Here is a 24,691-nt window from a genome sequence, read left to right as displayed (position 1 = left end):
TCATCCGATCAGGGTGGCCATGGTGTCTGGTCTCTTGGGCTACTATCTGGTGTTTGGAAGTCCGCTCCCTTGCAGAGCTATTATGAAGAATAAATTAATATATACTCATGAAAATACTATTCAAATAGTTATCACTCTTTTTGGTAAAAGAATCCAAAATGGCCCGTGTCTGATAAAAGCATGAATCACAATATTGAAAATGTTGAAACAATTGACTACAACAAAGTACATCAGTCAGGAGGAATGTGGTCTCGTGAAAGGTGGCCTGGATCTTGGGCCAACAATTATAGATTATTTAGTGAACATCTCAAGGCTGGGTCAGCTGGTCATTATGCTGGGTAGGTCATCCAAATACATAGACGGTGGAATTTAATGAATATGTTCTGTTTTTGAGCATGCCGATGATGGTGATGATGACTGTAAGCATATCAAGGTCACTGCACATAAAAGATTTGCACATAAAAGTGCTCTGGATGATTGGAAAAATTTAGCCACTTTTCTAATGATGCTCTTTGGAGGTCTACTCGTATCCAGAGTCCCTGATGAGTGAACAATTATTTTCCAATGATCTGGCTCTACCCTTTGGATTTCTAGTTTACTGCCAACTGTGGAGCCAATCAGCAGGTATCTGCAGTGGTATCTTGCTGGTTGGCTGAACATTGAGCCTGATAGCTGTGTCTGGAGGACCACAAGCAATTAGTCACACAGCTCTCTTTCAATGAGCTAGTTTTCCAGGGACTCATTGATGGGCTGAGGGCTTGTGGAATAATCTTGTGGGTTTGGACAGAGGACAATGGACCACATTTCAATATTTGAGACTCACAGTCACCTTGACTTTACCAGTTTTCAGACAAATAACCAGAAGAGTTTTAGGGGAAAGCCAGGTGAAGCACAGCAAGAGACTGCATCATCAAGCAACACTCCCCGTGGTCTTCTAGACAGCTCTGGTATCAGTTAATGGCTCCTGGAGCAAGTATATTGAGCTTTTCATGCTGTTCCAGGGTGTCAGTAAGTTACTAACATGTTTCAATAAATGAATTGATATTGTGGTAACAACTCACATCTGGGAATTAGTTTGATTCCTATCTTCTTTTAAAGTAATCTTTATTTCTTGAGGCAGTACAACAGGACTACAGTGGTAACAAAATAATAATCTCTGGTTCAGCCTCACAAGGAAAATCGCTTCATCCTTAGAGGTGCTTATTGACACAGACTGAAAAACAACCCTCAAATTTTTGTCAAGGGCATCTGGAGTCTGACATGTGCTCACTGGTGGTTGATGCCACTCCCTCCTGCTTCTGTCATCTTGATTAGGAGGTCCCAGTCTCTGGGACATGAGGTTGCTTGGTGTCTGGGTCCGAGACTTGTCTCAGTGTCAGAAGATAGGGTTAAGACACAGTAATGCAATTGGATGTCACCAACCTTCTAATTAACCTTTAAATACTACTAGATTCATTTTCCTACAATATAGCTCTTAGGCTGTTAAATCTTCTGTGTGGTTATTAATCTAAGAAATGCCTGAGGGTAAGGAATGTGGTGTATGTGTGTTTTTAAACTTAAATCCCTATTTCTTTTGAAGTCTTTGACATCCGCAGACCCTTCTACCAATAGAAACACCTTCTCAACTTTAAAGTCAAACAAATGGAAGAAAAACTTAAAAAAAAAACATATTTTCCTTTAAAGAAATTCAAATTTCTCTTTAGGAAATTCAGAACTATGTATGATGTGCCTGAAATGTTCCCAGACTGGACAATAGGAGTTACCATGATAGACTATTTGTACCTTACTTTCAAGGGTCTTACAGTCAAATGGGAGTAATTGCTTCATTTATGAAACAATTAGAACAATATAACTGCAAGAGAAAAATTAAGAAATGAAATGATCATTTGTAAAAATAAAAGTAGGCTCTATGGACACCATGGAGTTGGCACTAAGGACCAAAGATTGGTAGTTTGGGATAGGTGGTGGGAGGTGGGGAGAGGAAGTTCCAGTTTGGTTCAATCATGCTTTCTTCTGTTATCTTTAACTCCCTGCCACAGCCAGAGTTAACTCTGTCTACTTTCTTATTGAAAGTCTCTTTCTGAAAATTCTGTGTGTACACTCGCCCACTCTGTTAAATCCAGAAATTCAGGTTAGTGCTTTTACCCCCTCCCCAAGCCCCCGCAGGAATCCTCTGCAACCCCTACTTGGAATTTCAACCCTCCCTGTCATTTTCTACCATTCCCTGACAAAAGTAGGACTAGCTCTGGGCAAACAAAGCCTGATGAAGAAGCTGGGGTCACATATCAGTTTTTCTTTTCTCATGAGTTTTCAAACACCCAAGTAAAGCAAAGATTTCCCCCAGGAACCCAAACAGCTTGGATTTCCAGCTAAAGTCAGAAGGCTTCTATTGTGCAATTTACCCCCATTATTTTCTTCACTTCACACTGGAATGCTGATCTTAAGCAACTGTCTCTCCTACAGCATCACACAGGGCATCTTTTAACAAAATATTCCTTTTTATTGCATTTGGTTGGGTAAGTGCAACTTTCTAAAAATGGGATTTGGAACTTGCCAGCTGAATCTTGGTTAATCTCTCTTGAGTTTAAAGAGACTAGATAACTATTTTCCTTCCCTTTCCAAGAAAGATTTAAATTCAGGCTTATTTCATAGAACTTGTAATATAGGTCTGGCTCCAAAGTTAGCACTTTAAAAGTAGTAGCAAGCTCTTTTCTTAAAACTTAATGGCGCCCTCAAGTGGCGCATCCCATTTCATGGTCCTACATTTAACAGGATCTCCTTCAGAAGTTTTGTTTCTTAGATTGGAGGAATTGTTTTTCTTTTCTTCCTTTTTTTTTTAATTGAGATGTTTTTTCAGTGATCATAGCTATCATTTAGGTTTCTCACCTTTTAAGATGACTATCCATATTCTTTCTTAATTAGCCTTTGATTCCTGAAGCACTCGAGATGTTTCTTGCTACCTGTTGCCATAAGAACAAAACTTAGATGCACACACTGAAGCTATAGAGTATGGTTGATGGATGATTTTTGAGATATTTCTCACAGGAAGGGTAAGTTCACTCTGAGTATCAATGATTCATGATGAATCTAAAGGGAGAGATTTGAGCAAATAGGTAAGTGCTTTGAAACTAGCCATACTCCGGGAATAATTTGTATGTCACAAGGTAGTAAACAGTAATGAATTCTTCCAGTATTTCTATTCAGGTTTCTTCTGACATGTTAGTGGTTGTTACTGGTGGGATGGAAAACCATTCTGGTCATTATCTTTCAAGGCTGACTATCAATACACAATCTTTGAAGTATTCTAAGTAGATGGAAGTAGAGCTTTTCACAGGCTGGAAAAGCATTCACCAGACCTCCTCACATCCCCAAGGGCAACAGGAGTTAGACAGTTGATAGGACAGAAGGCAGAGACAAGGACTCAACATCTATTGCATGAGCGTCTGTTTACTTTGTCAAAAAAAAAAAAATCAGCTTCCTAAAAGACTGGGAAGCACTATACCTCCCCTCATTCAATCAGAGTGGTGTGATCAAAAATCATCTTGACTTTGCTTGGCCCATGGAGACATGGTCTGGCATCTGAGAGAGCATTGTTTCAACATTAATAAGAGGAAGATCCTACAATGAGTTTCAGGTTGACAATTTCCCAATTATTTTGGCATTTTATACAGACCTGACCTATGGGGTCTGAGAGTTCAAAAACTACAGAAATAAGAAAGATATGTTTTAATAATATCTCTTCTTTGCTGGGATAATGAAGGATCCATTTCATTAAGGTGTCATGGAGATTTATGTACAAGTAAGGAGTCTGTAGGTCTCATAGACACCAGAAGGATTTTGCTCTAGTTGCCCGGCTATTCGGGATCTCCAGAAGAGCATGAATAGATCACTCTGCTGGTTATGGGAGTACAGCGGCCACAATGACTTGGCTGAGAGACTAAGTAAGAGAAAATGCAAATGTAACTGTGTTTAGTTTGCACAAAAGAGAAAGAGTTCCCTGGTTTTCATGGCCCCTCTCCAGGGAAGGGAATTGTGCATTCTTTTTTTTTTAAGTTTTTTTTTTATTTATGCATACAAGAGTTGGGGTACAGGCCAGAGATGCAAGGGGTGAGAGGACTCACCAGAGACAGAGCGGGGAACAGAACAGGCAGACTGACTGAAATACACTGCTGAGGGGAGCAGGGATGAGACAGGAGAGGTCTGCTGTGCCATGTGGGCATCTCCCTGGCCGGCCAGGCATCGTTGTGAACTCATGCTACAGAGGCTGTGGATTGCTTCATAGGGCGGTGCTTAACCCCTTGCGCCACCAGGGAGGCCTGGAACTGTGAATTGTTGATACACAAAACTATTTCCATAAAATTAATAGCATGGAGGGATTTTATCATGAAGGGGAAGCCTCATGCTTCATACTTTTGCAAATTCATGTGTTTCAGAGGAGACACTGCTAAAGGGTAGGTCATCTTTTCCAGCCTTTTCAGAGCAAGTTGAACAGGCAGTGGGAAAGGCGACCTGGAGACACTCATTGGCAGTTAGGCTCTTGATTCACACTGGACACTGGAGGGCGCTTGTGTGCAGTCATCCCTGCTCAGAAGCCCAGACAGCACTTCTAGTTACACAGATGTTGCTCCGGGATTTCTCAACACCACAGTACTGTTGATATTTACACCAGATGAGTGTGAGGGTCATTTTTGAGGTGATGGGGCTGCCCTGTAAACTGTAGCAAGTTTTGTAGCATATCTGGTCTGTGGCCACTAGCTGTAGGCAGGCCCTGAATTCATAGATGAAATACAATGTGTGCGATTGACTTTTCCTTATTACTCTGCTCCGGAGGTGTTCAGTATCCCGTTCTCAGAGCTTAAAGTTGCACGAACTGTTATTTAGGGAAAAGAATTAAAGTCTAGCAAATTGGTAGGTTGCTAATGTTTGACTGGGAAGCTTTGTATCCTCCTTAACAAGTCTGTTGTCGCCATTTATTCCACAGGGCCCTCTGAAGTTGCTAATTTAGGACTAGATTATTTCCTGTCTTTTGGTAACCCCTGTATTCTCCCTCCCCTGCCCAGCACAAGGTCCCTTCACTCCCATCTGTATATCTAATAATTCTCATGCCCCTCCTGACACATAAGGTGATTTCCAGGCAGAGGGCAGTGGGGGTGTCTTAGGTTATGTCAGGATATAGAAGAAAGTCTTTCATTTTCACATGTTGGGATTTGGGCTGTGGTGTTGGCCCAAGCTCTGGGGTAATTCTCCTGTTGTACCATCCTCAGGAAGCTCTGGTCTCTCCCCAGAGGAGTAAATGAAATGGAGGTGGTGGAGGATCAGGTGGACACGGGTCACAGAGTAGGGTGTTGGGAAGACATTGGCTTTTCCTCTGAGAGATGCCTGAAATCACAAACTTCTCTTGTTGTCTTAGCTATGTGTCTCAGAAAAAGCATGCACAGATGTCATTTGGACACATTACCCAATTACCAAAATTTTCAAGTCACTTGAATCCCTAGCGTTTTACTCCACCTACTAAAAAACCCTAACCCTGGATTAGTAGTATACTTTGTGGCCTCTGTGGCTGATGCCAGGGTCTGCACTATAGGAGAAAAAGGCATACTCCTGCAGGTTGATGAAATACCAATCTATGTGTGTGCACACGCACGCACACTCTTGCCATACAGTGTTCTAAGCAAGCACTGTTAAGAATGAAAAGTGAACAGACACCAGGACCATAGGTATAAATTGGGACTGTCTTACATACATCAGGAACAACAGTCAACCTACTTATAAACAATTTTACATAACAGAAGGGAAGGTAAAGGGAATCAGATCAAGGATAATTCCAAACCCTCCAGACCCAAAGCTGAATCCATCCCTACTTGGCAGACATCTTTTATCCTTTTTTATAGAGAAAAGGGAGGCTGTCAAGTTCAACTTTCTGTATTCTGACCTGTCAGCTTGCCACATGCCTAAGTTCATGCTCCCTCTTCTCGTGGTTAGGGTGAACCTCCACCTGCGTCTGGATCCCATTCCCTTCTGCCTCTTTGAGGTTGCTCCCCTAATTTCCCCCCTCTCCAGAAATTTCCAGTCTTTCCCTCTCTATTCTCCCCTGCCTAAAAGCAAGTCTAATCCTAAAAATCCCCCTCCCCCATCTAATTCATTCCTACTCTGTGTCTACTCTTTCAAGCACTGTCTGCACATGATGTCCCACTTTCCTGCATCTCCTCACTCAGGACAGTATGATTTCTGCCTCTTGCTGAGTGATCAAAGCCACTTTCTTTGGAGCTAGTTTTACTTGAGTGACCAAACCCCAGGATGGCTGTGTCATCACGGTCCTGGACTTCTCTTGGCTCTGGCGTTGTGCAGCTTCTCTGGTGACCCAGGTAAGTCTGTCATTTTCAAATGCCTCTTAGCTGCTCATTTGTGGTCTCCTCTTTGGTCAATTGCCACCAGAACACTGAACTAATGCCATATGAAAATATAAAGTATCTGGCTGTTTCTACTTCCTGCAAAGGGCACTGTGGGCATGGCATCATAAGAGGTGGATTGTGGGAAAGTCTCAGCCTCTTTATTTCAGACTTAAAAATCCTCAGTGCTCAGAATCCAGAGGAGCAATGTGATGCAGGCTCCTCAGCTTACATTTGTTTTCAACTCTCACCCAACTGGGGTGGGAGGGGATAATAGGACTGAGTCACATTTGTAGATTGCATAAGGGGGAGGCAAGATGCAGTAATAAACTGTGCTTTGGAAAGCAGAGTTTAACAATTTAAAATCCATTTTCTAATCAAAGGTAGCCAAAAATAGTTTCCTGCGGCTTCTATATTTTCTTAACTAGGGTTACCAGAACCAAGCTTTGTGCTAGCAATGCAAATTCAGCAGAAACAGGTTTCCCCTAATGAGGTCTGGTGCCTGTTGGTACTGTGTCTGAGCCCCTGGGGTTTTTCAGCAGTAAAGGGCAGTGGGGCCATCTCTGATCTTCCAGTTGCGGAGCAGTCCACAGGCATCCTGTGGACAAATTAAAAGGCCGTAAACTACCAGAGAGCTTTGGACTGAGCACCAGGCTTCTGACTCTACCCAGCCTGGTGGGTGGGCTTGTGGGGAGCAGCTTACCACTCAGAGCTGGCCGTGTGGACCCCCCTGGTGCTTGTTGGGTGGCTCCATGGGGAAGCCTGATAAAGACTCGATGCTAAGCAGGAGATGGGCTGCTAGAAGCCGAGGACTCACCAGCTGTGGGAAGGTTACCAGAATTTCCATCGTGGCTACAGATAAGAGCCATCTTTGTGTGTTCTGTGACAGAAAGGCCTCTGTAGAAGCTCACTTGCTCAAGGCATCACAGAATGTCAGAGCTGGCAGGGACTTCAGAGAATAGCTAGTCCAGCGTCTCATTTTTTAAAATAAAATTTCAAAATGTGGATGGTGGTTTAGCCCCTATAATTGCATCAAGCATGTGATTTCAATTTTTTTTTAACATTTCCCTTATGTTAAACTCTTCTTTGCTACTAGCAAAAAAAAAAAGATAACCAGGTGCAGTCTGAAGTTTTTTTAAACCAAATTCCTCACATATGTATCATACCTTTAGCTTCCAAGACATTCTGCATTTCTTTATTAATCCACTGCCATCTGACTTCTGTCCTCACCCTTCACAGAAATGGTTCCCAAGGCATTAGCAGAGCCCACCCTTGGACAGGACCAAGGGGCTCTTGTCAGAATCTTCTCCGGATCATAACTCATTCCTTGAAACATTTCCCTCTGTTACTTCAGAGGCTGTGAACTTTCCCAGTTCTTCTCTCTCTTTGACTGTAAGCCAGACTTCTGATAAATTTATGTTCTGTGATCAGTCACTGGTTAAGCTGAAATCAGAGTTCAGGATACTTCCAAATTCCAAATCTTTGAGCTGAGGCAGAAGACCACGTCAGAGAGCCTTAGCCCCGATGGGTTCTATTACCAGAAGTGGCTGAAATAAACTTTTAAAATAGTAATTTATAAGTTTTTTCTTTGTGGGTACCCTTTCACTTACCACTCAAACAGGTAGTTATTTTTGGAACTATGAATCCTTTCCCATAGGGCTTAGATGTTTTGGAACACAGAACACATGGGCTCTCTACTTCCCCGCTGCTGCATTCCTCTGCTGAGGCACCAAAGGCTTGGTCAAAAGCAGAGGGAAAGAGTAGATTCCTCTTCACATTAAAAGAGATCATCTGGACTCGAGAGATGGGACAAGAGAGAAAGAAAGGGGGGCTCTGCCAGGTGAGGAAGCAAGGCCCTTGCTAGGTCCCCCACTTTGTTTCCTTGTGGGTCTGCTAGACTTAAGTGGCCTGTTCAGCCACCATTGTGGTTACCTGCAGTTCTGCATTTCTGTACAAAGGTCAGAACTGTCCAGTCACAGTTATGAGCCAAACCTTACAAGGTGCCTTTCATATCAATCATGAGCAGAGAGCCTGATCACTCTGGGAAGAGTATGCATCAAGGTATGACCAGGAATGCCCCGGGGGGCTTAGGACAGATGCATAAACTTACTCCCGACTCATACATCATGAGGTATGACCGGGAACGCCCGGGAGGTCAAGGATCGATGTATGACAAGGGACCCCAGAAGCTGATCAGTGGAATGCCTTGTTGATAAGATTAGGACCATGGCTGGGGGTCTGGGGTCTAGTTTCAATTACAACACTTGGTCATTAAGCTGATAACATGGTCAGCAGACTCATGTCCCCCAAGCCCTAGATAACATTTCTGAGTTTCACCATCCCTTTCTCCTTGTCCTCCTAACGCACGTATCTGATGCTCTGTGATTATTCTATCAATAAAAATGGCCAGGGTCTTGCTCTCAGCAGCATCCTGCCATGTGCAGCCTGCGACCCACGTCTTTGTCAGTGTGGTGTTGCCCGACACAACATTTCCTCACAATCCCGGGGATACTGACAAGCTCACAAAAGGGGTGTCCAGCTAGATACCTAATGAAGGTGATGTGTTGGGGAAAAACTTGGGTGTGTACTTGACAGGGTGAACTGAATGACATAACTCCTGACATCCCAAGATGCTCTTCTCCTTGGAGCTCTATCCTTCTGTTATCCGTGCAACAGCAGTTGTCTCCTGAGTAAAGAGTGAACCTGAAAGCACCAGGCCTCAAACCTCCTTCCCTCTGGAAATTCTTACACCATCTCCATTGGCTCATTCTTCACAGATTCTAGTTCAAATACCCAAAAGGTTTTTGTTCTCCTGTCTATCACATGCGGCGTCTTGCTCCAGTTAAGGCCATTTAATGGAGTTGTGTTCCTGGCAAGCAAACTAGTATGATGGGGAGAGATTTTATAAATGAAACAAGTCCCTGAGTGCTCCTTATTATTTTCCTTTCCCTTTGTTCTTTGCATGTCTTTGAAGATGTTCTTCAAGGAGGGGAGATTTCACCCATCAATAATCCTTACATCATCAATAATAAGCACCACCTCCATTATGTGACAAATGACCTCATTTAATCTTACTGCAGAGGTAGATCCCGTGTCACTCCATTTTTCAGAGGATGAAGCTGAAGCACAAAGTTAGTAACTTGCCTGGCTGAGTGGTGGAGCTGATTTGAACTTCTCACCATTCACACAGCCAGGGGTTATAGGACCTACACAATAAGTTGCCTCTCTAAATAGTGGGCTGTTACCGAAACTGCTGTGTAGCTGTATGATTCCTTCCTCCCTTGCAGTTACTATTCACATTTGGACTTTGGGAGCTACCTGACATAGGGAAGGGAAGGTGGAATGAGCGTAGGGTCAAGCAGAGTCAATTGTCTCCTGGTTTCCAAGCTGCTCTTCCCTCACACATACTTCACTGTATTAGATTTTGGGGGACAAAATCTTCTATAAAGAGTTTCTCTTCCTACAAGTCAAGGAAGAGTAGAGAACAGTTGCACTTTCCTACTTGGAAAACATTTCTCCTTTTCTACCCAGAGCAGTGTTCTGAAATAGTGCTTTTGGGAATACACAGAGCTCTCTTTGGCCCTGGATAGGAAGAGTCTGCATGTGTTCCAGGCTACAGTGCTGATGTGAGATTCAGGGCTGTTGGGTTTTTTAGGGTTACAAGGGATTCCTAAAACCTGGAGGTAGTTGGTTCAGCTGGAATTGTGCTGCTCCCACCAGGAAGAGGTTTGTTCTTTGAGAAATCAGTAACCTTGACAGAGACCCTAAAGAAATCCCTGACTTAGCTAAGGCAGCTTCCCAGGATCAGAGTATTTAATCTCTTCAGTAAACCCTACAAGGTTTCATTTTCTCCTTTCTTTCCTGCCTTTTGTTGACTTCCCAGGAGATTTAAAGCATCCGGTGATATTCTTAAAAAAGATTGGTATTTTGGAAGCTAGCAGTAACTTTTGAGTTCACCTCCTTTTCACACTGAGGTCATGCTGAGGTTATGGCCATTGCCTCAAAGCAATTGTTTCAAATTCATGCATCTTTCAAGTAGTCTTGGAATAGGGAAGGTTCCATGAAAATTCTTTCCACTCTTGGATAGGCCCCTTAATATGGTTAAGACAAATAGCAGCCTACAGCTCAAGAGTTGCAAGAATAAATTATTTTTCAATAAACAAAGTCGTTATTTTAGATCCTATTCTTATTCTGGTTAAAACTTGGTTAATACAGTTTATACACACTATATAGGTTTATACACACTATAGAGACATCCTAGAGCCACCATATTCACAAGTGGGCTTTCCCTAACAACAGAGCATCTTGATTTCTTATTATTTTAGAGCTTCTTAACTGCTGTGGAAATTGGCTGGAGATCGCACTCAATCTCTGAAGTTTTTAAGTGATAAATGAAAACTAATTTAAAGAGGAGCAAGTGGCGCTCACCAGAGAGCTCATACATAGTCTCTTTTTAACTCTTTGAATGATTTTTTCTAAATTAAAAGCTCCTGGTTTATTAGCAATCACCACCTTGGCGTGAGTAAAGAAATTCAAGCATTTCAAATTTCTCTGTACGCTAATTGAGTTCTATTTAAATGGCAGTGTTGTCCTGATGCCAATGATGATAAATTAGATCATAAAACTTGGAGCCTGGAGGGAGTTTACAGATCATTTAATCCAACCCTTTGGTTTTATAGGGGAGGAAAGTGAAGCTGGCACAGGATATGTGACTTATCACACATCTAGAAGCATAGCTACAACTTCCCCCAACCTGGTTGAGCCCCAAGAATATCAGCATACTATACTAGTTGGGGGCTGTTGGAGATTACTAACATGGATAGCATGAGTGGTCTTTAGCAGCATGTATGGCTAAATTAGTGGGAGGAAAATAAGATAGTCCGCGATCCTGAAGAAAAGAAAAAAGATAGCTAATTCTCAGGAGCGTGTATTTAGTCAGGGCTGTTCAGAGTCTGACCAGAGAAGCTCTGGGGGCCTAGCTGGGCTTGCAGGTATAACAAGAGTACCCAGTGAGTTCTTACCATGAACTAGCAACCACATTCAAAATTCAGTTCTCATGACTTATGAGATCACAGATAATTATCTTCATTTTACAGACAAGGAGACTGAATTGGGACAATTGAGAGATTTGCCCAAGGTCACTGGCTAGTATCAGAGCCTGGATTTGCACTAGGATTTCTCAAGGCACCAGGTTTGCGTTCTTAACCAGAGTTGACAGATGAGTAGGGTAATACTGGTGACAGTGTAGGGTCTCTTTGGGAAATCCTGTTCTACTCTGCTCACGCTTTTAAATTTCTGTGGATACCAGGGTGTACCAGGAAAAATTATGCATGATGGGATCAGCCTGAGCTGAATTGTCTTTTTAGCCCCAGGCAGACTTTTATCTTAAAATGCAAAACCGGCCTTTTTGGTAGGAAGAAGCCAGCCTGGGGTGGGGCCAACTTCTGTGCCTTTTAACTCATTCTTTTGCTTAGAATTTGAATTTTAAAATGACAAAGCTGGAAGGACTGTAGAGATTTGGTACAATTTCCATGTTTTAAGAAGGTAGAAACTAGGCCCAGTTTGTGTTTAGTTTATGCTGAGCTGTAAGTGGTAAGAGCAGCACAGTGACTGAGAGTAGCAAGTTTGTTCAGAGCCTGGAAAATTGATCCTTTTTATGCCAATACCTTTTTTAGAGGCTCATCAGTTCAACTGATTGCTCATTTCTTGCTTGTCATTCATACAACACCGATAAATTACACTTAGCTTTGAGGGTGGGGAGGTAAAGAGGGGAGAAGACACAAAGGAACTGTTATAGGACAGAGAGAGGGGCAGCCCAAGCCCCGCAAACCTGTTTATTCTAAACGGGTTCTGCCATCCGCCGCATCAACACAAAACATAGGAGATTTTAATGGGAAGGAACTTTAATAAAACTAGGAAACAATACAGGTAAGGCAAAGAGTCTAGTTTCTAAGTGAAGCACCCAAAGTTACCCATCCTCTCGTGGGTAAAAGTCCATCCAGATGGGATTGGCCCAGAGCAAGGCCCCAAAGCCTGCCATGAGTCTAAAGCACCTTCCAGTGGGGACCCACAGCAAAGGGTCAGAAACAATCAGACAAGCCCGGAAGGAAAAGAGCAAAATCAACATCAAGATAAAAGCTGCCATTGTCACCTCCCCACGGGTCTCACCCACATCTGTGTCACCCAGTCCACCATCAAAAGACAAGCGCAGTTTCTTCACGTGTCTCTAGGCTCCATGCGCCTCCTCCAGGTCTCCTGGTTCCATCCTGCTCCTTCCTCAGTCTCTTCTTCAGCTTCTCCTCTTCCTGCTCAGCTCCACCCTCCCTTGGGTGGGGCAGGGAACCTCCCCCTTTCCTGGGGACCACCCTGTTACAGAACCAGAATATGTAGATGAGTGAGGGAGGCCAGTGGTAGAAGTCCCCTAGCCCAGATTGCTTTATGGGTTCTCATGAGAGTCCCGGGAACCTTTAGCCATGCTCAAGCAACCGTGAAATCCTATTCTAATTTAGTTTGGAGCCCAAGAACCCAGAGAGGAGGGTAGAGTTGTATAAAATGAGGGGTTTGGGCTCATGCATATTGGCACAAACAACTGCAGATCTTGGCGGGACCTCTGCTCTTTTGTGTGGAGTTAATGCTGGGGCTTCAAAAAACCTTTACAACAAACATGTGAGGTAGAAACTATCATTGTGGCCATTCTGCAGGCAAGAAACAGTGTGGTAGATCCATATCAAGGCTAAGGGGCTTGTCTTGGTTAAGACAGATACAAGGCCAGTGGCTACGTTCTTAACCATGACATTGTTGCTTCTAGACCAAAAGGCCTTAGAAGCTCCTTTCAGCTCCAATATATTTTGGTTTTGTGATTATCTGAATATTGAGACATGGTGCACCCAAGTACCCACATTAATGACAGGTTACTTTCATGGGTAACTAGAGCCTAATCCTCTAGGAGATTATTTAGAACTCCCTTCAGAGTTGTCCCACCTCAGAACTAGGAAGTTTGAATATTTATCCACCAAGTCCTTCTGTCATTGGCTAAGGGCTGCTCTGTGAGCATTCACTTCTGACCTGCCTTGGTCATCCATGGACAAGTATCTATGTCTAGAGTAAGCCCCCTCAGAGAGCAGTAGGTGCCTGCAGGACAAAGTGAGCAGCCCATAGGCAATCACAAGTGCCAAGGGCGTCTGAACTGGGGATGGGTGTCCTTGATAGTCATCCTAAGACTCAGCTCAGGGCTTGCAAAGTTATAGCTTACAAACCATAAATGGGTGACATATAGTATATTATATGGGAGACATATAGTATATTATATCCTGCCTGGCGCATTGTACCTGGAACTTAAATGAGACATATAGTGTGCTTGGATTAAAGTTGATTTAAGTTCTTTTGTTTATAAGCAATGGACCCCAATCTGAGCTAGTTTAGTGAGGTTAATAGGCGACTTCACAGACTCATGTAACCAAATCCCTGAAAAGATAAGGAATGATGGAGCTGGTCCATGCTGCAAATTGTTATGTCTATTTGCATCACATTGTGCAATCTGCCGAACAGCAATGTTGCAAGCAACACAGTGGGAAACAGCCCAGAAAGCTGATCTAGAAGACCCAAGTACATTTTACATGAAGACTCACATTTTGGTGGAGACTTTCCTCTCTATGAGCATGTGCCAAACTTCAGGAGACGAGAATTACTGCACAAGACTTTGGACCTCGCTTAGCTCCTCTGTCAGTTGTTGCAAAAATTCAGTGAAACAGTTTGAGGCAAACTATTTGTCCTTTAAGATAAACAAAAGTAAGTGTCACATTTGAGAAGGAATGATTATATTGCCTTCTCTCTTCCCATTCTTAGTCATTAGTCTGATTTGCTGATGCACCAGATACAGGATGGGATAAAGCAATAAGCAAAATAAAACCTCCACCCGCCATAATTTATTCTAGTTAAGGGAACCAGCAGCTTCAAGGCCATTTTAGAGTCCTACCTGTTCCAAGAATCTTCTTTCCTCCTACCAACATCTCCAGCTTGTGTTCCTCACTCTCCATTTGCTATTCCCGCCTAAACTCGGTCACAGATATTGGCAGGGTGGGGAAGGAGAGGCCCTTCTCTCTGCCCTCCAGTGCACGCCCTAGGCCTTGGGGCCTCCACACTAGCCTGGTTTCACCTTCAGCTGGCAGAAAAGGTCTTATCCGGCTGTGGATCCTAAAGTAAGGCAGAACTGAAGGGGCACAATAACTTCGGGGTACAAAAGACTCTCCCCGCCCAGGTTCAGCCCCTAGTGTGGTTGGGGGCGGGGCCCCCTGCGGGTTTCAGGTCCCGGGCGCTGGCGGGGAGGGGCAGGCACAGGTAGCCTGGGCTCCTCCTGCCGGGCAGTGAAGTCCCCGTGGCGCTGGCTGCTGCGGCAGGATGAGGAGGCTCCGGGCGCCGCGCCTCGTCCTGCAGGCCGCCTGCCTAGGCCTCTGCAGGGCCCTCAGAGGTACGCGCCCCCCAATACTCTCCAATCCCGGTCCCTGGCCAGCCACGCGTGGAGCGCCCAGGAGAGGAGGTCTAAGAGGGTGTTCAGGGGGGAGAGCATGAGCTGGGGGCGGGGAGGGGGCGTTGGGGCAGGAAACAGTCTCGGTGACCCCCTACTTTAACATTAAGGCGGGGTATTCCTGTGCTGGGCGGCTGGGGGTGGGGACTCCTGGGCCCTGCGCTTTGGCTTCTCGCTTCTTGGAACTTCTTACTGCCAGCCCTAGCGGCCCCGGCGCCTCCAGTCCCCATCAGTTGGGGGAGCCACGTCGGGGCCCTGTTCCTGGCTTCTGCATGGTCTTCCCAGTGGATTTGGTTTCCAAGCTAGACTCCTAGCTGCACTCTGAGAGCAGTTCTTGCTGCCCTCCCTTCGGGTCCTTTGTAGCTCCTTACTCAAACCCTCTTGAGAGTGACGACCTTAAACTTATCACCGAAATTCTCTGGCCCCTGGCCTGCTGTTTTATAAGCCTCTCATATCGGTTTAAATCTTCACTGGAAGTGCTTTACATTTCTATGGCGCTTTTCAGAAGTGAAAGATGTCTAATAGAAACATACTTATTGAAACTTGTTCCTTAATTGAGCTGACACTTGAGCCTTCCTGCCCTCTGTGGCTCTTGAAATTTAATTCAGTTCAATAAAAGTCTTCCTTGGCGACGTTTTTAGAGAACACATTCTAAATCAAAACGCTCGTATATCTTTGTAGTATTTGGATTACATTCTGAGTGCTTATTTATATTAATTTCGACACACTCAAATAGTGCTCTTGCTGCCTACATGCCTGATGATTTTATGGGGAGTTTTGGAGTAATGTTTCAGCATGACCTGTTGTGGGACACCTCTCCCCAGCCCTGTTTGCCCTGGGTCTGCTTCCAGACCTCCCATTTCTGCTCCCATTCTGCTGTTTGAGAGCCCTGTCTACCCCAGAGCTCTTCACTTTTCTTCTTCTTTCCTGTTCTTTCTCTGCCTCCTCTCTCCCCCCTTCCTGCCTGGTGCATTGTATCTGGAACTGGAGGGCTAGGGGTGCAGTGATCATGTCTTTGAGGAGCAAGGTTGAGCTGCAGGCCAGGAAGATCTAAGAGGGCAATGAATGGAGTTGGGTGATGAAGGGCTTCATAGCCAGGGATCCACCTGTTCTGTGTAGGGCAATGAAAAGCCCATGGCTTCAATCTGGAGGCCAGCATGTATTCTCAGGATGAATTTGGGAAAGTTACTTCAAGTCTTGCTTCTATAAAATTGGAAAGACAATAACTTCATCAAAGAGACTTGGGGGAAAAAAACCACTGTGTAAGACCTTCTGGCCATTTGAGAACTACTCAATATATGCTCATTTTCTGCCTTTAAGACTCATCACGCCTTTTCCTCATTTTTTTTTTTTTAAGCGATGTGAAATGACTTGGCCAAGATCATTTCCCTTTCCTCATCTTAACCCAGTTAACTTGGGTATGAGGCAAAGGTTAATGAGTGACATATCTATTTAGGGATACAGAATGTTGATAGGGGACATGTATTGAATAAAGAATTCCATACCATGTGCTTTAACATTTATATTGCCCTTCACCTGGGGCTCTAATTGCATGGAAGATATTAGATACCCAGGTCTTACCAAAAGCTATTTTTGGGGCACTTTGAAGAATATTTTTTTCAGTAGCCAGATGTGTGATCTGAATTTAAGATTCTTCTTTATCTCTGTGGTTGATTCAGGCTGTTTGAAGAATGTAAATGTCAAGGGTTTCCAAAGTCATCTTTTATGGAGAGCCTACTATATGCCGGCACTGCTCTAGGCACTGGAGATTGGGTAGTGATCAAGATTTACAGAGTCTCTGGACCTCAAAATCTTACCTTCTATTTGGGGTAGGTGGTATTGGAACTACAAAATCATCAAGAAAACAAAATAACTAGAGAGGCTGATTGGGGCCTTGGAAGGAGTAGCCAGCTGTGTGCATTTGCAAGTGTGCATTTGTGTTTATACATGTGTACACTGATTGAAACTTCAGGGAAAGCCTCAGTAGCCTTTGCCTATAACCATTTGCCCTCTCACCCTTCCTGGCTCTGCAGATTCTCCCCTGGCTGCCCCCTCTTCACACTGCCCAGCCAGGCTGGAACTTTGGTTCCTTGCAGTCACCTCTCTTCTCTCCAGTCTCTCCAAGATTCGTTTTTTCCCCTACCAGGTCTTCCCAAAAGCCATTGCCTTACCTCAAAGCCTCTTGCTCTTCCTTTCTAGATTACTTTGAGTGCTTCTGCTGTGGTCTACACTTAACAATTAATAAGCAACTGTAATTGCTTGATTAGCAGTCTGTCTTGCTCACCATTCATTCTCAAATACCAAACAAAATACTTGGTATATTTGTGGATGAAATAAATGTGCAGAGAATGGGGCATTTGAATCTGCTTAGGAGAGACACTCTATAGTTAATTACCCCCGCTCCCCAAACCATACCTTCTGCTGTACCAACGTTCAAATATCGCTTGGATGTGCTCTGATAGACTGCAAGTCCCTTTGACTAATTCCCCTACTTCCAGTTCCATGACAGTACCTAGCACATAATAGGTGCTAATAAAGAACCCCCCCCAATGCCCCTCAAACAGATACAAAACCAAAATCAAACAAAAACCCAGAAAGACAGAATTTGGAAGGAAAAGAAACTAGTTCTAAGATCGATGAAATGAATAAGATAATCACGCTCCTGGGTAGAAATTATAAAATATATGAAAAGTATTTTATCTACTTTACTACTTCATTTTGATTGCCATTCAACCATTTTGCCTTCTATTTAAGCACAAAACCAGGAAGTTGCTCTAATTTTTGTTCAACTTGATTTTCTAACACTTCATATAGAAATCTCACTTTTTCTTTTACTGCGGGGTGGGACACCTGTCTTTAGGAACAAACTTTACGTTGCTTCTGTTTGCTTTTTATTGTTATTTTGAGGCACCTAGTAGGGGCCACAAAAGTAATGCTTCAGCCTGTCAAACCAGTATTTTAAATCTGCCTCCTTATTTTTTCCCTGGGGGCCATGGAAATTTTGCCACCAGTGGGTCTGGAATTTAGTGCCAGAGAGGTGAAACATGGGAAAAATAGGGATATTGTTTTTATTAATGTTACTTAGTGATTCTCAGCAGATTTTAAGATTTAAAAAACATTTCCTGATTTTGAAAACATAATAAAATCTCTTAGTCTGTCGAAAATTGGAGTAAGGGGATTCAGTAATGGGACGGTCAGAAGATAAGCTAGGATTAACTACTGGGTTTGAAATTGCTTGTTTCATCTTTCTCACGTTAACTCTGTTGAGTTTAATTATTAATGATTTTTTTAACTAGAGAAAAGGTTGCTTACACATTATCTGAGAAAGCCTGTGGAGATCTTATTCTAGTTTTTGCTAGGCCTGACTTATTCAACTATGAAATTAAGGTGTTAGCTTAGGTTGGCTCAATAAATATTTGCTACCTACCTATCTTAGGTTGGGGTTCCTAGAGAAAGAGACTTAGGCAGACATTTTTTACACAAATATTAAAACACATTTCTAAAAAACAAAACAAAACACTCACCACCTTCTGTTACAGCCTCTCCATCCTTACTCCCGCCTCTTCTGGTAGCCTCATGTTCTCTCACTAGTGCTTTTCATGACACCCCTAAGGGGAGCTATAGTATAGCTGGAGTCCATTTTCAGCTTGTACGCATATGATGAACTCACCCAGCCAGCAACCAGGCTCAGGTGTTGTGCTCCTCCATCAGCTGGCACCATAGTCCACCCCACCCTCCACCCCACCATAGTCCTATGTGTAAGTTGAGGAAAAGGTGCTGGCATAAGAATGTTTGACACGGAGCTTTGGGCACCACTGCATGTAGCTTGCTTGTGCCTCTGTGTCCTATCATAGTCCACCCCAGATATATCACTTCCATCTCTTTACCCTCTTCCTCTATCTGTCATGGCAATTCTGTGATATTTGTCCCATGGAGAGTGGGTCTATGCCTTTTTTGTGCTTCTAGTATCCATTTAGCTATGAGTTCACACTATTTCGGGCATCTTTGCAGTGTGTTATATCCGCCGTCTCTGGAGAGTGCTCCTCTTGTGCCACATGGATTCAGGCAGTTGAACAAAGAGTCCTGGAGTCCTTGGTGGATTTTTCAGGCATTAATCCTCTCTCAGGGAACCAGGCACACAGGCATACCAGGCAGGGAGGCTGGCATGCAAGGAGACAGGCACAGACCAGGTAGGGAGTTGGCTGGAGGCAGGCAGGCCACCCAGCCTCCCAGCCCCCCATGAATCTTTACTTCTTTTTCTGGGCTCTGGCATTCTCTCGTGGTCTTGCCTCTTCTGTAGTCACATGTCCTCCTGTAGCCATCCTTATACCTCTGGCCTCTAGGCTCAGGTGTGCACACTTACGCATGCGTGCACACCTATGCTCCAAGTGTTCACAATTAGGCACGCACGCCCCGCGACCACGCTCCCAAGCGCCTTCTGCATTAACACTGTCAAGGCCACAGGTGATAGCCACAGAAGCTAGTGGCAGAAAAAGCCTGACTAAATCATTTACCCTACAGCTTCCAACTCGATAAAATGTACCTTCCTGCCCCTTTGACCAGTACATTCAATTCTGGGTGTTTTCTTCCAGCCTTTGGCAGGACAGACTGGGGAGGTCTTACAGCTCCTTCGGGACTAGTCCCACTACTCCCACATCAAGCCCGACAAGGGGATCAGGGGATCAGGAGCAGAGATGGGGGTGTATTCTCAGGGGTCACATATTGCTTGTGGAAAAAGGCCTCAGTATCTTCTTTAAGTAAGAGAGTAGTGCCAACCCTAAAAGGGGAATAACCACATCTGTAGGTCAAGAGGGTTTAGAGGCGTCTAAGGATCCAAGAAATTAAAATGTCCTCTTTGAACGTCAAGATTCCATTCTTTCTCAGCTATGGCTTAGTCTTGTCAACGAAAACCTGTTTTGCTTGGAACTTGAACTTTATTTGGAACAAGACTACTCTGACCATCAGTGCCCACGTGGGAATTCCTGCTGTAATAAAGAAGACTTTATTTACTATTCTAGATTTCACACTTAGCTTGGAATTGTCGACTAATGCCTCCCAGTTTGTGCTTACCTGTCCCCAAAGCTTCATTCAAGTTTAATAATAGACACCTGATTCCATTTTCCTCTTTTTAAAAAAATACGATTTGTCCTATATTTTTCATAGCTTGATATTTCTTATCCAGCTAATGCTTCCTTCCATTGTTAGACCAAATAGTTCACCATCAGTGATTAACCCTTTGAAAGGGAAAGAACCAGCATTGGGTAAATGGAGAAGTAAAGTTGCAATTAAGTATCATGAAAGTCTCAATCTTTTTTGCCACCCCTTTTGAGAATTCTGAAGAGGGATTGACTCTTCAGAGTTGTTCATGTGGTGCAAGAGATCACTGGGCCTTTGCACTCCCATGTCTGATCTGTGGACAGAAGCAGGGATGGCCTTGGACAAGGCAGCTTTCATCAATAGGGTCAGTCCCACAAGGGCGATGTCAATATAAAATGGAATAGTCATTGCATAATACTTTTACTAACCTTTACATCTTTAATTTTTTTTTTCATAGCATCTTTTTATGGTGAAAACTATGAGGAGCTCAGCATCATAGAAGTTTCCTCTGAGTTATCTCTTCAGTTAAGATTTCAAGCCAGCAAATCACAGGGATTACTTTTTCATGCAGCTGGGAAAAATGACTACTTTGTAGTAGAACTTCTATCAGGAAATTTATGGGTATGATTTTTAAAAATCTTTAAGCATTCAATTAGAGAGAAAAACAGTGAGAAAAAGAACAAAATAGTTAAACATTTGAGAATTGTTATTTCACTAGAATAAAATCATGCCATTTATAGGGGCTGGGATCTGCAGTTTTATCAGCATGTCTTAAATGTTCTGACTCAAAATTTTTTTAACTAGCATTCAATATGCAGCCCATAACCTTAATGTGCAGTTCATAAATGTGGGAGGTGTCTTCATGTCCAAGTTTTCCTTCCTTCCTTTCCCCCTTCCTCTCTTCTTCTCCTCTCTCCCCAGCATCCTTTCCCCTCCTTCTTGTCCCCTCCCCTCTCTCTTTGTGAATGGACCCATTTTCTTAACAAAACTTTATGAGATGAGATTGATTAATTATGATTTTTCTCTTTTAGGTGAGAGTGAATTTGGGTACAAGTGAACAGGTTCTTCTTTCTGAGCAAAGACTTCAAGTGGATGACTTGGTTTGGCATTTGGTGGAATTATACCATGTTAAGGGCACTATCTCTCTGATTATTGACAAACATTATGCAACAACTGGACAGATCACTGGTGGGGTAAATGTTTTGCATTTTCAACTTGGAATCTACATAGCGGGACATAGTGGACTTGACATGCCTTACTTAGATGGAGAGTTCCCCAATTTCCGGGGGTGTATGGAGGATATAGTATTTAACCAGAGGGAGAGCCTTACATCTCTTAAATCTTACCCTGGTTTTAAGAAGATAATGAAGTATCACTAGGTGCAATGACCAGTTTTTTGAAGGGGAGGATGAAACCATCAATTTCTTTAGCTCTAGGTCCTAGGTCACTTTCCTAGAATGGAGGGTACAAGGGGATGGGCTTCTGGAATTTAATTTGCAGACTGGAACTCAACAAGCCTTGCTTTTATTTCAGTCAGGTAGAAAAGGAGATTTTGTTGCTTTGGAAATAGATAAAGGCCTACTGAAGGCTCATGTAGGAAATAGAAAAAGTAATACTCAGCTTTCTTCTTTTAGAGTTAGTGACAACAAGTGGCATGCTATTCAACTCAAGCTCACTGGAAGGTATCTGGACCTGATGGTAGATAAACAAGGAGTAAGGATATTGCCACCTTTGCAAAGCAAGCCATTCGTATCTGAAGGCCCCTTCTTTATGGGAGGTGTTGATCACCATACTTGGGCAGAAGTTAAGAGGTTAAAATTTGCTTCTGTGCCTAAAAAATCTCTTCATGGAATCTCTTTCAAAGGGTGCTTAAAAGGCTTGAAAGCAAACTCAAAAAAGAGAGCACTAAAGGATGGCCTTGTTTCTAGAGAGATTTCTGCTGGGTGTAAAACGAAGAGTATTGATAATGAAAATCCCTCTACAACAACAAAAAACCTGCTCCAGTCAGAAGTTTCCCTTTCCACTGCTGTCCCTAAGACTGGCACGCCTTTTGTTCAAGATATGAGTAGCTATTTTTTGGTTCTGAATAACTTGGAGGTCCAGGAAGGTGGGCAAGCCTTACTGGCACAAAGACATATGAAGGTGGGTGTGAAATTTAAGGATCTGAATATCCATCATTCTCAAATACTATATAAAATAAAAGAAATGCCTGCTCATGGGTTCCTTCGATTAAAAGTTCTCCTTGAGCAAGAAATGGAGAAGGCTTTTACTATGTTAGATTTGGGGCAAAGAAAAGTTTGGTATGTCCACAATGGTTCAGAAGAATCTAGGGATTATTTCACATTTGCAGTCTTTTTCAACATCAAGAAGGACATGCTATTAAATCCTCATCATGTTGCACATGTGTTTAACATTATTGTCATCCCAGTAAATGACCTCCCATATCTTAAACTCCCTGCAGGAAACTTGCTTGTCTTGTTTGAGAACTCTAAGAAAAGACTGACTTCCAATACAATACATGAATCTTCCAATACAATACAAGGACCCTGACACAGGTTCCTTGAGTCTTAGTTTTTCAGTTCTTGGCAACTTTAATGCAGATGCTGGGTTTTTAGAAAACATACTTGACCCTGGGTGAGACATTAATGGTTTTACACATGGGGATTTAAGGAATGGCAACATTTTCTATGTCCACAGGGGTTATTGGAACTCTCGGATTGTCCTGAGAGCCAGCGATGGAGACCTAGTCAGTAATACTGTGGTGTTATGGGTCACAGCTGTTCCTTGGGACTTTGAAGTGGCCGATAGACCCAGTGTGACTGTGCAGCAGGGTGGCACAGTGCCAATTACACAGAGTGACTTGTCAGTGGAGGTTAATGGTGAACAGCATGAAATGAAGACCTGCTATGTTATCACTCATCTGCCTTAATTTGGCCAGATTCAGCAGTGAGGATCAAGTGAGAAATGGAACAAGTTAATACCTTTTCTCAGCATTCTATTGATTGGGGTCAGATCCGGTACTGCAGTACATTCAAGGAATTGTAGCTTGAAAATGTTACGGATCACTTTACATTTAAAGTTATCATAGAAGGAAAAGTCAGCAAAGAGCTGATGTTTCTTGTTACTGTACAGTGGCTGAAGTTTACACTTCTGAAAAATGTTCCTCTTGAGATCAGTCACGTTAACAAGTAAGTGTTGAATTCTGATCATTTGCAGTATGTGACAGAGGGTGTGAATGTAGCCGAGAGGGAACTACATTTTAAGTTACTGATCCCACCTAAGAACGGAGAATTGTTCCTTGGCAATGAAGTTCTAAAAACAAGCTCAATCTTCAGCCAAAAAAACATTACAGACTCTGAGATAACTTATAAGCCACAAGGGAGGCCCTGGAAAGATGCACAAGATCCATTTGGATTCTTGATGCTTGCAAAACACATTGAATCAAAAGATTATACTTTCAGAATAAACGTCAAAGCAGAAGATATGCACATTATTTTAACTAGCAAAGGGTTATTTGTAAAAGAAGGAGAAAGGAAAGTAATTATGAAATCAGAATTATTCGCTCAGACCTCGGACAATCAGCATTTCCAATCTACAATTGTAAAGAGTCCTCAACACTGGAAGTTGAAACTTCTGAATCCTGCAGATTCTCTGGGAGGACATGACAATATCATTGTATTCACTGATCAAGACATAGTGAGTGAGCTGCTGGTGTACGTCCATGATGACTCTGAGATCAAGTGTGATGACTTCCTCCTTGTGGCCTCCACCATGGGACCAAGCCAAGAGGGAGTGGCCAGTGGTCTTGGCACAGAACAATAGTCTGCAGAAGTCAGTCACCATTTCAGTTGAGTTAAAGAATGATGAGAAACCCATGCGTGTGGTAGATAAGGTTTTCCACGTTGTGTGGAATGGCCAGTGCTTGCTGACCCTGGCAGATCTCTGTTACCACAACCCTGATTCCAATTTTGATGATGGGCAGTTGCTGTATATCTGGTGGGGCATCCTCAGTGGGGATTTGGTTTGAGCCAGTGACCCCAGTCAGAAACTCTACTAGTTCAAGCAAGACGACTTGAGGGAAGGATGGGTGCTCTTCAGGCATCGAGGGGCAAACTCGGCCCGCTTTGTGCTGTTTGTCACTGATGGTGTCCACTACACATCATCCCTTCTCGAAGTCAGTATGGCGGACCCCTGCGTCCACATAACTAACAATACAAGGCTGCTCGTGCAGAGAGGAAAGGATGGCCACCTCACTGCAGCCAATCTCAGTGTCACCACCAACCAAGATGTCAGAGCGGACCAAGAGATCCAATTCTACATTGTGCAGCCCCCAAAGCATGGCGGGGTGCTGGTCAACACCTCGGTGTCCCACTCATTTTCCCAGCATGACTTGAGGCAAGGGCTTGTGATTTATAGACATGGAGACAGTGGCAACTTTGATGTGTTCACCCTGACAGTGAAAGATGTGCACCTAGAAGTGGACGTCTAGGTGTGAGTATGAGCAGAAAGCCACCAAGGTCACACCCAGGTTCTGCACAGCAAGTCCCTTGTAGTAGAAGGAAAATCAGTGAAACTGAGTAGAGCAAGACTCCAGGTAGGTAGTTGTCCTGGCACTATCATCCTCACTGTCCCAGAGCCAAGTCAATTAGTTTGCTTTTGAAGGTTACCTTTTTTTTTTAAG

The 24,691-nt window shown here is 43.4% G+C and overlaps 1 pseudogene across 1 annotated transcript in view; it reads left to right on the top strand.

Moving 5' to 3' along the window:
- Positions 1-14,786: 14,786 nt before the first annotated feature.
- Positions 14,787-24,691, top strand: part of LOC311170993 (chondroitin sulfate proteoglycan 4-like) — a 46,373-nt pseudogene continuing 36,468 nt past the window's right edge. The window contains exons 1-3 of the transcript in view: positions 14,787-14,856; positions 20,468-20,631; positions 21,042-24,604. The product of the transcript in view is annotated as a chondroitin sulfate proteoglycan 4-like (transcript). The remainder of the gene's footprint in view (positions 14,857-20,467; positions 20,632-21,041; positions 24,605-24,691) is intronic.

This window comes from Talpa europaea, assembly GCF_964194135.1.
Source record: "Talpa europaea genome assembly, chromosome: 5".
In the NCBI taxonomy this organism is placed as follows: Eukaryota; Metazoa; Chordata; class Mammalia; order Eulipotyphla; family Talpidae; genus Talpa; species Talpa europaea.
The sequence above is the reverse complement of the archived record's forward strand: the minus strand, read 5'-3'. Positions and strand labels throughout refer to the sequence as shown.